At 42.9% G+C, this 17,411-nt stretch overlaps 1 pseudogene; it reads right to left on the bottom strand.

Moving 5' to 3' along the window:
* Positions 1 to 1,581: 1,581 nt before the first annotated feature.
* Positions 1,582 to 1,699, bottom strand: LOC126093862 (5S ribosomal RNA; annotated as a pseudogene).
* Positions 1,700 to 17,411: the final 15,712 nt, after the last annotated feature.

The raw sequence follows: 17,411 nt of genomic DNA, 5'->3' as shown, positions 1-17,411 counted from the left end.
GAAAGGCGACTTATAATCGAAATTCTGGTTTCCTACGCTATAAAAGAAATTATAATGTGCGTAACCTAAACGATATTTAATGTAGCGTCGTATCATCGTCATCTTTACTGAATATGAATACATACTGTCAGTTTGAAAGCATAACAATTAGGAATATAATGAAACTCCTAACAGAACGTGCCGTAATGTTAAATAAATCTCAACCCCAGGTGAAGGCTGCGTCTTTGTTTTTCGGTTTCAAACTGGACAGTCGTGTAACAAACTTGGCCATCCCTCAGAATACTAAGTCCAGCATGAACTGGCAGCACTGTAGGATACGGAAGTCTCTGGAGCAAGTGTTATCCGTTTCATGTCTTCTGGTGCTGAATCTGCTCTTCATATAATGATAAACGTCGCGAAATTGAAAAATAAGGGAACTTAATGCTGGTCGTTAACACAAAGTCTGGTGGTCGGGAACTGTAGGCCACCATCTCTTTTCTCCTTGTTGCGCAAATATTGACGACGAAAGTTTCTCCCGAGCATCCGAACCAGCATCATCTGGACCATGAACACGACGCAAAAGTGCGTTAGGGAAATCAGGTACGGAGCTGGGCCATACATGTTGCCCAATGAAAACATGTCTCGCGCTATTTTCGATCTTGAAATTATCTTGATGTGAACCTCACAACGCGTAATCAAAGTATTACTGCGTCATTGTTGCGAGAGTGGATTAATGAACTCTGGTTCATTGTCTGACTTTCTTTACTTATTTTCGTTCAGTCATTTTATTTAAAAACTTATATAACATTTCTGCGATGCATCATTCCTCTTTTCTTTTCAGCCATATCTCAATCTTAGCGAGAGGAGACTTGTCCAGAAGCGTTTTCGAATTGTAATTTTTGTAAGGTGTAGGAAGTTTTTTGTTGGAACTGAGTGCACTGGAACAGCTTTTAACTTTCTTCCCACAAGAATTCTATTCATTCCTTTGTTAAAATTTGATAACTAATGGCCATGTAAAAGAGTAGCTTATAATGGTATTACGCAAAATTATGGTTTTGGACTTCTAGGTTGTTCTCTGGGCACTGCTTCGTTAACGTAAAAACTGTTTGAAATTTGTACACTGGTAGTAAACTTAATATTTAAATGATCTTCTTACAACTTTATCTCTTCTTTCTGTAAACATCTTTCATATTTTGGTGGATTTTCTGAGACAATACATATCATCAATGCTGTCCTCACATAGTAAACAACTGGAGGCCGGTGATCAGGCAAGAATTAATGTTCACAGAACTGGTCTCAGTGTTCCCTAAACTGGTTTCGATTATTACCACTGTCAAGCAGATGTATCTGTTTACAATTCGAACCGTATTCCACAACTTTGCATTTGACGTTAAGCTAATTGCACTCCGTCGTCAGGCCACAAGTGGCCCATTGGGACCATCCGACCGCCGTGTCATCCTCACTGAGGATGCGGATAGGAGGGGCGTGTGGTCAGCACACCGCTGTCCCGATCATTAAGATGGTTTTCTTTGACCGGAGCCGCTACTATTCGGTCGAGTAGCTCCTCAATTGGCATCACGAGGCTGAGTGCACCCCGAAAAATGGCAACAGCGCATGGCGGCCCGGATGGTCACCCATCCAAGTGCCGGCCACGCCCGACACCGCTTAACTTCGGTGATCTGACGGGAACCGGTGTATGCACTGCTGCAAGGCCGTTGCCTACGTTAAGCTAATGGTATCATTTTATTTCTTATGGTTAGATAATTATAACTGATATACATGAAAATAAATATTTTTCTTTATTTCGCAGTGATTGTACGGGTACATTAATTTCTTGTTTCTGATTCAGATAGCCGATAAAGATGTGTAGGCAGTAAAACGTAAACGATGACGGCTTTCTCTTCCAAATGACTTTAATATTGTTTATACTTTTGTCCACTATAGCAAAAACTAGATCGTACAAATGAAATGAAGTCCAACGTACTTACGAGGGTTGGAACTTTAATAGTGGCAACTATTTATTTACAGCTCGTACAAAATAGATACGCGTTTCAAAGTGTTACTGACCTTCAGAGTAGTCACCAGCATTGTATATAACCCGTTGCCAGCGATGTGGAGGTGTTAGGACACTCTTAGCATTGCCAGTTGTGGTGACAGTTCCAGCGGCGCGGTCTTTTGAACGACGAATTTGTAGCACTTCTGAAGCGAATGCCGTGAAGTGTTTCATTCATCTTAGAAATCGAGTTGAACTCACGAGGGCTTCAGTCAGGGGAGTGTAGTAGGTGGTGTAGTACTTGGTAGCACCATCAGTCAAACAAATCAGTAACAGCTTGCACTGTACGTGCTTGAGCATTGTCCTGCAAAATGATGGTCGGGTCCTGCAGAATGTGTCATCACTTCTGTCTCTAAGCTGGCCGTAGGTTGTGTTGCAAAAATGAACAGCATAGAGACAGAAGTGATGACACTTTCTGCAGGACCTGACCATCATTTTGCAGGACAATGCTCAAGCACGTACAGTGCAAGCTGTTAGTGATTTGTTTGACTGATGGGGCTGCCAAGTACTATACCACCTACTGCACTCCCCTGACTGAAGCCCTCGTGAGTTCAACTAGATTTCTAAGCGGAAGGAAACACTTCATGGAATTCGCTTCATAACTGCTACAAATTCGTTGGGCAATAGACCGCGCCGCTCGAACTGTCAACACAACTGGCACTGCTAAGAGTATCCTATGAATTCCACATCGCTGGCAACGGGTTATACACAATGCTGGTGACTATTCTGAAGGTCAGTAAAACTTTGAAACACGTATCTATTCTGTACGAGCTGTAATTAAATAGTTGTCACTATTAAAGTTCCAACCCTCGTATTTTCATTTCCCACAATATTTCATTATCGCCTGTCCTGTTATCTTACCTCATCACTAACACGCTGAATACTGTAGAAAACTGACAGTTCATTTTCTCCGACAGTTTTATATATACATATTACCTGTCAAATGTATGGAAATTTTCGAGCACTATATTTCAGTGTATACATTAAATCATTTTACTGGTTTCCACACACGTTTATAGTACCTCCGAAAGATGCATAAAGGTGTGCAGTAATCAGATTTGCGTTTTAGTACAGAAACTGTAACTACCAATGACAGATTTACGATCGCTTTAGCGGATTGTGCCAGATAACACAATTTCATACCGGGTGGCGAAAATCATGCAGGGCGGCTAGTCAGAAGTGAAATCTATTTTTGTCGGACACGCGCCACACAGGAAAACCCAGTTACCTCGCCTCATTATGCAGCGGTCTTGATTTATGCACATGATGTTCAGATGCGCCATTTCAGGCGAATGCAATTATATCTGTGAATGATCAACTGGAATTGTTGCCATTAGCGGTCGGCACCATAACCCAGTAATACAACAGTTTTTGCGGGGGAATTAGACCGAGGGCGGCCGTGTCATAAAGCGTGGGAAGCTAAAAAGAATGTGTCGAACGAACATAATCACTGCAGTCATATGCGAAAGGCAACCGTACTCCACGTTATAATACTGTGAATTTAAATTTTGCTGCAGAGTAAGCACGTCTCTACGGAAGTCAGTGAATGGTGAGTAACGAAATGTTCGGCAAAAATATGTAACTTCTATATGAGCTAGTTAAGTATTTTTATGTTTTAGCCACAGTCGGATTATATATCTTCAGTGAGTGATTTCCCATGAAGCTGTTTTTATTTGAAACGAGCTCTGTGTTTCTCTCTTTTCAAGATTTTAAGCGCACGTGAGTTTTCATTATTTGGCAGGTTTATTTAATTCCAACATCACTGCCGGATGCCGTTCTTGGCGCCACACCTAATAGAGGAACATGCCACATGTGTCTGTCCATAGCGTGAAATTTGATCTGTTCTCGTATTTTGCATGTTTATAGAGCATATTTTTCTAAGTGGTCATTGGAGACCGGTCAGTATTCCTGGAAATATGGAATACCAAACGCCGTACCTTTCATAAAAGATATTACACGGCGAGTTTCGACACTACATTAGTGTTATCTTCAGGCTTTTGCTTAGTACTAATGTAGTGTCCATACTGGCCGTGTATTAATATATACGTCTATTGGTATTCTTATTTCTCAAGTTTATGACTAGCCGCAGTCCCACGTCCACTCCAATGTTGGAGCATCTAAAGCCTCGTGTTTGGCTACAGGAGCGTGGACAGCCGCCTAAGACCAAACTCAGTCTGGCACGTGTAGCCGAGCTATAATCGTTAACCCACAGCTCGAATCCAAACCGCATCTAGCTTAGCTCCATGTCTCGCAAGCGAGAGCGCTACGGTTTAAGCTATTCGAGCGGGTCAGATATATCGGGTGTTTCAAAACGAATAACGGTGTTTTAAGGCTTTGCAACATTTATTACATTCAACTTAGAATTACAAATAATGCAGGGTGAGACGCCCTTCTAAACCCGCAGGACAGGACAGGTAGCTTAAATTGTGGAAAGGGGCCAAAATTAGCGGCGGCTGTCTGTCAATCTCGAACATACAACTTTATTTATTTGACCAGACATTACAAGAGCCAAGAAAATTTTTTAAAAAAGGTATTAATTTTTGGAACCTACTGAATACGCCACACAATCTCCATACAATCTCATGCCTTAAGGGCAAGACTAATTTAAAATCGGCTGAAAGCCAATAACTTAAGACTCAAACCGAGATCAGAAATTTAAAAGGCAGGAGGCCTTACCTTAAATCAGTTCTTTCAGTTAGGCTGAAGGCCCAAATGATCTCACACCTTAAGAGCAAAACAACTTTAATTTTAAAAAAATCGGCTGAAGGCCCATCTCTTAAAATTCAAACCAAAATTAAATTTTTAAAAGGCCTTATCTTAAAACAGTTCTATAATTAGACTCAAGGTCCAAACAATCTGACACCTTAGGAGCTAAACAACTTTAATAAAAAGTCGGCTGAATGCCCATCACTTAAGACTCAAACGGAAATTAATTTTTAAAAGGCCAAAGGCCTTACCTTAAAACATTTCTTTAAATTAGGCTGAAGGCCCAAACATTCTTGCGCCTTAAGGGCAAAACAACTTGAATTTAAAAATTAGCTAAAAGCCATACAAATACAAACAACAAGAAGAAATAAGAAAAGGCACTACACCCAATGGCGCACAGAAGTTTCTGAAGGTCGGCCTCGAATTTTCTAACGTTCACTTAGGTGAGACTGGCAGTCGCTCCAACCATTCTCGAACTGACGACAACCCAACCGACAGACAGTAAACGGACCCACCGACAAGATAACTTCGTCTCCACCCAACCAGCACACAACAGGGAGTTTAATGAAACAACGTAGAAGGTATTGGCGCCCACAACCAATCATACAGGGTGTTTCAAAAATGACCGCCATATTTGAAACGGCAATAAAAACTAAACGAGCAGTGATAGAAATACACCGTTTGTTGCAATATGCTTGGGACAACAGTACATTTTCAGGCAGACATACTTTCGAAATTACAGTAGTTACAATTTTCAACAACAGATGGTGCTGCGGTCTGGGAAACTCTATAGTACGATATTTTCCACGTATCCACCATGCGTAGCAATAATATGGCGTAGTCTCTGAATGAAATTACCCGAAACCTTTGACAACGTGTCTGGCGGAATGGCTTCACATGCAGATGAGATGTACTGCTTGAGCTGTTCAATTGTTTCTGGATTCTGGCGGTACACCTGGTCTTTCAAGTGTCCCCACAGAAAGAAGTCACAGGGGTTCATGTCTGGCGAATAGGGAGGCCAATCCACGCCGCCTCCTGTATGTTTCGGATAGCCCAAAGCAATCACACGATCATCGAAATATTCATTCAGGAAATTAAAGACGTCGGCCGTGCGATGTGGCCGGGCACCATCTTGCATAAACCACGAGGTGTTCGCAGTGTCGTCTAAGGCAGTTTGTACCGCCACAAATTCACGAAGAATGTCCAGATAGCGTGATGCAGTAATCGTTTCGGATCTGAAAAATGGGCCAATGATTCCTTTGGAAGAAATGGCGGCCCAGACCAGTACCTTTTGAGGATGCAGGGACGATGGGACTGCAACATGGGGCTTTTCGGTTCCCCATATGCGCCAGTTCTGTTTATTGACGAAGCCGTCCAGGTAAAAATAAGCTTCGTCAGTAAAACAAATGCTGCCCACATGCATATCGCCGTCATCAATCCTGTGCACTATATCGTTAGCGAATGTCTCTCGTGCAGCAATGGTAGCGGCGCTGAGGGGTTGCCGCGTTTGAATTTTGTATGGATAGAGGTGTAAACTCTGGCGCATGAGACGATACGTGGACGTTGGCGTCATTTGGACCGCAGCTGCAACACGGCGAACGGAAACCCGAGGCCACTGTCGGATCAGCTGCTGCACTAGCTGCGCGTTGCCCTCTGTGGTTGCCGTACGCGGTCGCCCTACCTTTCCAGCACGTTCATCCGTCACGTTCCCAGTCCGTTGAAATTTTTCAAACAGATCCTTTATTGTATCGCTTTTCGGTCCTTTGGTTACATTAAACCTCCGTTGAAAACTTCGTCTTGTTGCAACAACACTGTGTTGTAGGCGGTGGAATTCCAACACCAGAAAAATCCTCTGTTCCAAAGAAATAAACCATGTTGTCTACAGCACACTTGCACGTTGTGAAGAGCACACGCTTACAGCAGAAAGACGACGTACAGAATGGCGCACCCACAGACTCCGTTGTCTTCTATATCTTTCACATCACTTGCAGCGCCATCTGTTGTTGAAAATTGTAACTACTGTAATTTCGAAAGTTTGTCCGCCTGAAAATGTACTGTTGTCCCAAGCATATTGCAACAAACGGTGTATTTCTATCGCTGCTCGTTGAGTTTTTATTGCCGTTTCAAATATACCGGTCATTTTTGAAACACCCTGTACATTGAGCTGTCAAACTACACACCGTGCTGGACAGCGACAACACGATGAGGAAAATACACAGCCTGAATTTACGTCAACGGCCAGTACAGGTAACCGGCACGTTAACGGCCACAAGGCAGAAGATTCCGCTGGTGCAATTCAACTCAAAATAACCAAGTACAGCTAAACTCCACCGGAAGGTGGCTAAAATTTGCCAACTTGAAAACACACGTTGTTGCTCGCAGAAATGCCCTAACAGCCGACAACGAAATCCAGACGACACACTGTGAACAGTCGACTCTTGTTAGTAGATTAAGTCAAAATTCAACTTTCGTGTCCAGGATCGGTGAGCCACGGACCTCGTAGCAATGGGAACAGCACCACACACTGAATGCGCGTAGACGCCACCAGCGGCTCCGACCAAACTATGCGTCACGGAGGTTTCCTCGCTGCTCCGAGCCAACTGACCAACTGCCCGGGCCCGGAAACGGTGAAAGGACCAGATATACGTCGGCCGATGAGACGAGCAACGTCCGCTCCAATCTCCCTCCGGCGGTCAGTTCACGTGTGTCACCAGCGGTCGGCGATCACTGGCTGTCGGCGCCTCACCGGCGCTCCGTCCCCGACTTCAATGCTGCTGCGTCCCGACTGCACTGCTGGTCCGTCCCGAATAGACTGCCAGACACACGACGACCCGGAAATACTATCGGTCGCTCCAGAGATGGTACGACAGTGCACTTATCGATACGCGCCGCTGCTGCCGCTCACAGGCAGGTAAGGCAGGAAGTTAGTGACGCCAGTAAATGGAATAAGGAAACGAGGCGGCAGTACCGTAATAGAAGATGACAAACAATAAATGGCATGAACACGAGCCGTGCACGTCTCACAGCGTGTACCAAAAAGAATCATCCGACTTGGCACGACCATATTTCTGAAATTAAGTAACATATACAATGGATTTTGTTTTTGATGAACGGGAAAATCAAAAACTTTTTTTTTTCATACCTTTTCATAGGTGTTCAACATGCCTCCTTTGAGATGCATGGCATATATCAATGCGGTATTCAAATTATTCCCACACTGCAGCGAGCACGTCTTGTGTTACAGCTTCCATAGCTGCTACGAGGTGCATTCAAGTTCTAAGGCCTCTGATTTTTTTCTCCGGACTGGAAAGAGATAGAAACATGCGCATTGTTTCAAAATGAGGCCGCGTTCATTGTCAATATGTCCCAGAGATGGCAGCACCCTACGGCAGATGGAATATTACCGCCAATGGCGAGAATGAGAACGATTTTAAATACTTAAAATAACGACGTTTTCCTTACTTGAACAGCGTGCAATCATTCGTTTTCTGAATTTGCGTGGTGTGAAATCAATTGAAATTCATCGACAGTTGAAGGAGACATGTGGTGATGGAGTTATGGATGTTTCGAAAGTGCATTCGTGGGTGCGACAGTTTAATGAAGGCAGAACCTCGTGTGACAACAAACCGAAACAACTTCGGGCTCGCACAAGCCTGTCTGACGACATGATCGAGAAAGTGGAGAGAATTTTGTTTTGGGGGATCGCCGAATGACTGTCGAACAGATCGCCACCTGAGTTTGCATTTCTGTGGGTTCTGTGTACACAATCCTGCATGACGACCTGAAAATGCGAAAAGTGTCATCCAGGTGGGTGCCACGAATGCTGACGGACGACCACACGGCTACCCGTGTGGCATGTTGCCAAGCAATGTTGACGCGCAACGACAGCATGAATGGGACTTTCTTTTCGTCGCTTGTGACAATGGATGAGACGTGGATGCCATTTTTCAATCCAGAAACAAAGCGCCAGTCAGTTCAATGGAAGCACACAGATTCACCGGCACCAAAATATTTCGGGTAACCGCCAGTGCTGAAAAAATGATGGTGTCCATGTTCTGGGACAGCGAGGGCGTAATCCTTACCCATTGCGCTCCAAAGGGCACTACGGTAACAGGTGCATCCTACGAAAATGTTTTGAAGAACGAATTCCTTCCTGCACTGCAACAAAAACGTCCGGGAAGGGGTGCGCGTGTGCTGTTGCACCAAGACAACGCACCCGCACATCGAGCTAACGTTACGCAACAGTTTCTTCGTGATAACAACTTTGAAGTGATTCCTCATGCTCCCTACTCACCTGACCTGGCTCCTAGTAACTTCTGGCTTTTTCCAACAATTAAAGACACTCTCCGTGGCCGCACATTCACCTGCCGTGCTGCTATTGCCTCAGCGAGTTCCAGTGGTCAAAACAGACTCCTAAAGAAGCCTTCGCCGGTGCCATGGAATCATGGCGTCAGCGTTGTGAAAAATGTGTACGTCTGCAGGGCGATTATGTCGAGAAGTAACGCCAGTTTCATCGATTTCGGGGGAGTAGTTAATTAGAAAAAAAAAACCGGAGGCCTTAGAACTTGAATGCACCTCGTATTATGCGATGTCTCAGTTCATTCACTATTTCTGCTAACGGAGGCACATAAACAGAGTTTTGTGTAAACCCCACATGCCATAATCACATACAGTCAGGTCCGTTGATTTCGGAGGCCAGTAATGTAAGGCTGAATCATTTGGTCCAGTGTGACCGATTCATCGTTCAGTAATCCTTTGATTTAAAAATTCCCGCACTTCCAGGTGCCTGTGTGGCGGTGTCCCATCCTGTTGGTAAATAAAGACGTTCGTATCAGTTTCCAACTATGGGAAAAGAAAGTTCTCAAGCATATCGAGATATGTGCATCATGTAACAATATTCTCGGTGTAGAAAAATGGACCGTACACCCTTTCCCGTCAAACTGCTCAAAACATATATTGTGGGGAGTCCCTCTCATGCTGTACAACTTCGTATTCCCCAAATTCTCACATTTTCACCTTTTCATTTAAATGGAATGTTGCTTCGTGACTAAACACTTATCGTGGAAGAAAACTGTCAGCCTCCATCTTGGCAAGAACGAAGTTACAGAATTCTACACGTTGTTGTTTGACACCTTCACGAAGAGCTTGCAGAAGTTGAAATTTGTATGGTTTCATGTGCAAACGTTGACGCAATACACGACAGACGGATTTCAGGATCATGCTGAGCTGTCGAGCCGCACGGCGAACGGATTTGTGAGGAGTCCTCGTGAAACTGCGGCGTATGCGTTCGACGTCTCTGTGAGACATTCGGGGAAGGCCCGGCGATTTGCCTTTAACACAAACAACCTGTTTCTCGGAACTGTTCGTGCCATCGTCTAATATTTTTTGCTGTAGGAGGGTCCACATCATAACTAATACGAATGTCACGCTGAACAGTTATTACTGACCCGCACTACGCAAAACGTAGAACACAATACGCTTTCTGTTGTCCCGACACCATTTTTAATAGAACTGAAGTGGGCGCACTCTGCTGCTTCCTAGCGGGAACAGCACGCTGTTCAGGCACATATCTCAAATAACACAATAGTAATTACTTTTTTTTAAATCGGATGATTCTATTTCTACATCTACATCTACATGCATACTCCGCAAGCCATCTGACGGTGTGTGGCGGAGGGTACCTTGAGTACCTCTATCGGTTTTCCCTTCTATTCGAGTCTGGTATTGTTCGTGGAAAGAAGGATTGTCGGTATGCTTCTGTGTGGGCTCTAACCTCTCTGATTTTATCCTCATGGTCTCTCCGCGAGATTTACGTAGGAGGGAGCAATATACTGCTTGACTCTTCGGTGAAGCTATGCTCTCGAAACTTTAACAAAAGCCCGTACCGAGCAACAGAGCGTCTCTCCTGCAGAGTCTTCCACTGGAGTTTATCTATCATCTCCGTAACGCTTTCGCGATTACTAAATGATCCTGTAACGAAGAGCGCTGCTCTCCGTTGGATCTTCTCTATCTCTTCTATCAACGCTATCTGGTACGGATCCCACACTGCTGAGCAGTATTCAAGCAGTGGGCGAACAAGCGTACTGTAACCTACTTCCTTTGTTTTCGGATTGCATTTCCTTAGGGTTCTTCCAATGAATCTCAGTCTGGCATCTGCTTTACCAACGATCAACTTTATACGATCGTTCCATTTTAAATCACTCCTAATGCGTACTCCCAGATAATTTATGTAATTAACTGGTTCCAGTTGCTGACCTCCTATTTTGTAGCTAAATGATAAGGGATCTATCTTTCTATGTATTCGCAGCACATTACACTTGTCTACATTGAGATTCAATTGCCATTCCCTGCACCATGCGTCAATTCGCTGCAGATCCTCCTGCATTTCAGTACAATTTTCCATTGTTACAACCTCTCGATACACCACAGCATCATCTGCAAAAAGCCTCAGTGAACTTCCGATGTCATCCAAAAGGTCATTTATGTATATTGTGAATAGCAACGGTCCTATGACACTCCCCTGCCGCACACCTGAAATCACTCTTACTTCGGAAGACTTCTCTCCATTGAGAATGACAGGCTGCGTTCTGTTATCTAGGAACTCTTCAATCCAATCACACAATTGGTCTGATAGTCCATATGCTCTTACTTTGTTCATTAAACGACTGTGGGGAACTGTATCGAACGCCTTGCGCTGAAAACGAAATGTTGCTGCATGTCGATGAATATTTTCTAAACCGTATCGTCCTGAGCGATGAATCGACGTTCCATCTATTTCTAAACGTGAAAACACATAATGCTCGCGTATGGGGGCCAGAAAATCCCCAAGAGATTGTACAATAGCAACGAGACCACACTAAATTTTTTTTTTGTTTTGCCATATCTCGGGGGAAAGTTTACGGACCTTTCCTTTTCGGTGAAGCAACTGGTGTTTCTTATCGCGATGCGATAGAATCACGGCTCTTTCCTCGATTGGAAAAAGCTAAATCACAGAACTTTTTTTGGCAGCAAGATAGTGGGCCACGTCACTGGTATAACTCATTCCGCGATTTTCTAAATGACGTTGTTCCCGACCGCTGGATCGGCCGAAAGGGCCGGATGACAGAGACTATTTCGCAAGGCTTCCACGCTCACCCGGTCTGACGCACTGCGATTTTTATCTTTAGTGGTACGTAAAGCATCGCACGAAGGTGCCTCCGCTACCAGCTGCTCTACCCGAGTCCAGAAACAGTGTTGTTGCAACAGTTACTCCAGATATAGTGACCAATATTTGTAAAGAGCTCGCCTATCAACTAGATGCCTCATTCTGAACAGTTGTAAGAGTAACAGTTTGAATAACTCTTTCTTTTGATGTATGATTTACAACTGTAAGCTAAATGTAATAAATGCTACAAAGCCTTAAAAATCTAATATTCCGGTATATACATCATTTCATTTGTTATTATTCAACCCCTTGTGCTACTTATACGTAGAAGTAGGCATCAAGTGGGTCTACATTACTCAATGGCAAAAACGGTCATCTGGTCAATCAATGCCAGTTGCGGATTACCTACCGAACAGCTTCCAGGGGCAGCAAAAGTATGATGTTAGTCCTTCGTTTAATTATTCACCAGTTTTTAAAAATTTTAGTGCTATCGTATTCCAGTCATTAAAAGTTCCAACCCTATGTTAAACGCTTACCACAGCAAGTCACGTACTAAAATTGAAAACTGTGTTCATAACTTTTGGAAACGTAGCTCACGACATTACAGGCAAGCAATCTATATCCATCAAGTATTTGAAAATAAGAGCACTAGATACCTCCGGCGATCTTTACATGTAATTTAAAACTGTCTCGAAGCTTTTTCTCCCTGACATCCCGCACAAAATAATGAAAGGAAAGGAGCTGATCGGTTACTATATTTTCTTAATTTTACCCCCAGTTGCCAATGTTTCTTCCGTGCTGTATTACTGTCGTAAAATAAGTAAAAACTGTCTTCAGGCAATTGTGATTTTATTTCAATGCACAATGCATTTCGACCCAGAGAACTCGTTTTCAGGTGCTATGACAGTCTACATTACTTTTTATTTGTATCTTTATTGAGATAATAATACCTGTGTACTTGTAGAAATGCAGCATTTTTACATATCAAATATGGAAAAAGTTATGTAGACTGTCAAAGCATCTGAAAACGAGTTCCCGTGGTCGAAATACATTGTGCACTGAAATAAAATCACAATTGTGTCTGAAGATGGTATTTCTTTATTTTACGACAGTAATACAGTCACGGAAGAAACATTGGTAACTGTGGGTAAAATTAAGAAAACTACAGTAACAGATCAACTCCTTTTCTTTCATTATTTTATGAGGGGTTTCAGAGACAAAAAGTTTCGAGACAGTTTTAAATTACATGCAAATATCGTCGGAGGTCTCTAGTGCTCTTATTGTCAAATACTGGGTGAATCTGTAACGTTGCGAGCTACGTGCGTGTGTGTGTGTGTGTGTGTGTGTGTGTGTGTGTGTGTGTTTGTTTGTAGCGTCTTTAAATTTGAAATACATATATAAATATGTTTATTTAAACTATGGTTCAAAATAATGTATCCACTACTGGTAACAGTAAGTTATTTTGGGATTTATCTTATTTTTGTAAACATATTCACAATGTGTCACTTTGTAATAAACCATTGCAATCTTATGAGGATCAGGATTGATGTAAATCTGAATAAAATTATTTAGTGTCAAAGCACCTGAAGACGAGCCGCCTACACTCGAAACTCATCGTTCATTGAAATAAAATCACCATTGTGACTGAGGCAGCTGTTCTCTATTTTACTATATTTTCACTGTTACTGTAGACCTCATTATCAGCCATATTGAAGGGGCAGGCGGCCGAATTTTACGACGAAGGAATTTCCAAGCTCGTCCATCGCTACGATAAGTGCCTTAATTTAAATGGCAACTATGTAGAAAAGTAGTATTGAAGTGTGGCTTTCATCTGTATATAATAAAAAAAAATTCCAATACCTTATTTATTTTTAATTCCAAAACGTAATGTACTTTGTGGATAGCCCTCGTACAAGTATCGTCCCGCTAAGATATCAACTACCAATATTTAGACGTTTAAGATACTCAATAAACAGTTGGCGCCTCTTATCTGAAACGTTACAAGACAGTGATTCCAAGACTAGACACAAATTCTTTCTGTTGTGGTTGGCAGGAGAGCCAATACCGTATTACTAGAGGAGGCCGAAATGCACGCGTTTTAGCTCACGCAGCCTGGCGTGAGGTCTGGAACAGGACAAGGAAATTACAATTTAGAAAAACGGACGTAGCTGGTGGAATACTTAACTTAAATCCATTAATGATGAACATCGGTCTTGACGGTACATGATTCACAATATCAATAGTAACTGATAATGGCGCCTTGCTAGGTCGTAGCAAATGACGTAGCTGAAGGCTATGCTAAACTATCGTCTCGGCAAACGAGAGTGTATTTAGTCAGTGAACCATCGCTAGCAAAGTCGACTGTACAACTGGGGCTAGTGCTAGGAAGTCTCTCTAGACCTGCCGTGTGGCGGCGCTCGGTCTGCAATCACCGATAGTGGCGACACGCAGGTCCGACGTATACTACCGGACCGCCGCCGATTTATAGGCTACCATCTAGCTAGTGTGGTGTATGGCGGTGACACCACACTTTCTTCAGCAAATTCCCAGATCTTTGAACACAATGTCGTCTACACACTCGTCATTTCAATTTATTTCAATTTTCCAATTCCTTTTTTTGTCGAACGTACGACAATCGTACATTCTGAAATGACAACGAAAACTCTAATTATTGTTTTTTTTCAATTATTATTCAAATGCGGCTGTTATTCCATTTCCTAAGTTATACCTGCGGAAACTGGACTCTGCTCTGGAACAATTTTGTCAAAATGTGACAACATTAGGAGATGTGACGACTTATAAGTACGATGAATGCTAAAAAACAATGAATGCGAAAAGAAATGTACTTTACATTGGCGAAGATAGGCAATCAGCATGTTTGCTTGTCCTATGCTGGTGGCTATACTCCTTTACGGCCTGTCTTCATGCGTGTAATGGCGGGAATACAGTCATTTCAACATCTGTAGGAGGTTTCGCACCGTATGCAAGATATTGTTTCTCTTAGGGCTTGCACGTCACAGGGTTTCAGTGGCTGGAAGTTTGTGGGATCACATCACTTGTCAACTGGCGGTGCTAATGAATCGACGGGCGCACAACATCGTTCACCGTTCGTTGCCTGGTTGTGGGATGAAGGAATATTCGCACACCAGGGCGGTACGCAAGGAAGAGAGAATGCCTCAAAGGCCACATGAGAACGTGCCACTTTTTTTCCTTTTTTTTCCTTTCCCAGTGAGTGTTTACTATCTCGTCCCCGCGCCTGCGCTCTTTTGAAGGCGTGTGTGCCTGAGAGCTTTACGAACGCCCGAGCCTGCGCGGTTACGTCCCAAGTGGCCATCAACTGTGCCAGAACGCTACTTTATGCTGCGGAGGACTCACTCCAAAACGACTACAGCTGAGGCAAACACGAGAAATGAACGACGGCGTACTTCAGTAAGGCGCTGAAGGGTGGCCGTGTGAAAATGTTTAACGTTATGTGATGAGAACGGACAAAATACGTGCCACTTATAAGCAAATACACCCCACAGGCACGTATGACGTCATCCAGTTGTCAGTTCACTGCAGAATTTACTCTAATAAAATGAGTAGACTAATGTAATAAAAAAAAGCTGAAGACAAAAACTTAGCATGCACACGCACACTCACGCACGGAGAAGTTTAATCGAAGAAAAACTAACGAATCCCGAAGTCAACGAGTGACACTGAAATTGCTGAATAAATCAACTGTCAATCACGCAATAGTACCACGAATTTACCGTAAACTTTTAAAATCACTGAGGGCCCTTAGTGCTGATAAACATCGAATGAAATAATATACTTGAAATGCAACTTAACATTCAGTATTACCATAGCTCCATGTCGTTAACAACGGTCTATCGAGTTTTTAATGACACCATATTGGCCATCAACTCCACTGCTTGTTGCGATCTCCACAATCTGAGTGCGGTTTTCGATACTGACATGAGCAATAAGCACAAATGTAGTTTCAAGAGGTTCAATCCCATCTGTTTCATATAAATGGTGTATGTGACGAATGTTGACATGTGCCATAGAAGCTCACATCATTTTCATTCATTTTACTAATGTTGCCAACTGCTATGTTTTCAGCACGTTAATGCAACCACTTCAAAAGTACCTTAGACGGAAATTTCAGTCGTGGAAATTGTAATTAAGAGTAAAGTTGATGGCGAATACGGTGCCATTAGAAACCTCTACGGGACTATGATCCAACAACACATATAATTCTTTATCAACCTGACGTTTTTGAACAGATGAGTAATTGTAAGTAAATTAAACAGCCAATGGTCCTTTTTTGCTTAGATCATAACATAGCCTCGGCAAACTTACCTGCCGCAATTTTCATACTGTATAAATTTTCCATAGTCAGTATGGACTTCACCTCCTGATGCAGTCGATTTGAAATCGTTACTGCTCCCATCCTAATGGTTCAAATGCCTCTGAGCACTATGGGACTTAACATCTGAGGTCATCAGTCCCCTAGAACTACTTAAACCTAACTAGCCTAAGGACATCACACACATCCACGCCCGAGGCAGGATTCGAACCTGCGACCGTAACGGTCGCCCGGTTCCAGACTGAAGCGCCTAGAACCACTCGGACCCACCGGCGACACCGGCCTAATGACGTTGTGTGATTCCCACAATACTCAGACGAATAACAACGAGTGATAAGAGGTGAAATCTTTTCTAATGCTAAAGTCACTTTCAAAGATGCTTAAGTCACTTTTGAACTCATTTTTAAATTCGAGTAACTTAATCGAATGCAGCCGACCTATTTCTTCGACAGTCGCCGATCTTTCGGCAAAAAGCACGAGAAGCTAGCTGCAAATAGGGCAGAATTTGGGCGTTTAGTTTATATATCTAGGATGTTACAAACGTTTAAAAGTGTCTAATTTCCATATACGAGGTAATACAGTTCAAAATTTTTTGAAACTGCCCTATTAACACACAGAACGTCCAGAAGCAAACACTTGAGTTATGAGCCATCCTGTTTCATGACGGTCACATGTGTAATAACACAACAGGAGCCGCTAAATGTGGTTGGCACCTTTACCAATCAAAAAGGGTGATAGATCTGATGTCAACAATTACCGTCCAATCTCCCTTCTAACAGATTTATCCAAAATTTTTGAGAAAGTAATGTATTCAAGAGTAGCTTCACATATCTGTAACAATGAAGTACTAACAAAATGTCAGTTTGGTTTCCAGAAAGGTTTTTCAACAGAAAATGCCATATATACTTTCACCAATCAAATTTTGAATGATCTGAATAACCGAACACCACCCATTGGGATTTTTTGTGATCTCTCAAAGGCTTTTGATTGTGTAAATCATGAAATTCTGCTAGACAAGCTCAAGTATTGTGGCATGAGGGGGACAGTTCACAAATGGTTTAATTCGTACCTAACTGGAAGAGTGCAGAAAGTTGACATAAGTAGTTCTCATACTATGCAAAGATCAGCACATTCCTCAAACTGGGGAACTATCAAGAATGGGGTTCCACAAGGGACAG

This window comes from Schistocerca cancellata, chromosome 7 (assembly GCF_023864275.1).
Source record: "Schistocerca cancellata isolate TAMUIC-IGC-003103 chromosome 7, iqSchCanc2.1, whole genome shotgun sequence".
Taxonomy (NCBI): Eukaryota; Metazoa; Arthropoda; class Insecta; order Orthoptera; family Acrididae; genus Schistocerca; species Schistocerca cancellata.
Note: the sequence above shows the minus strand (reverse complement) of the source record. Positions and strands in the feature narration are given on the sequence as shown.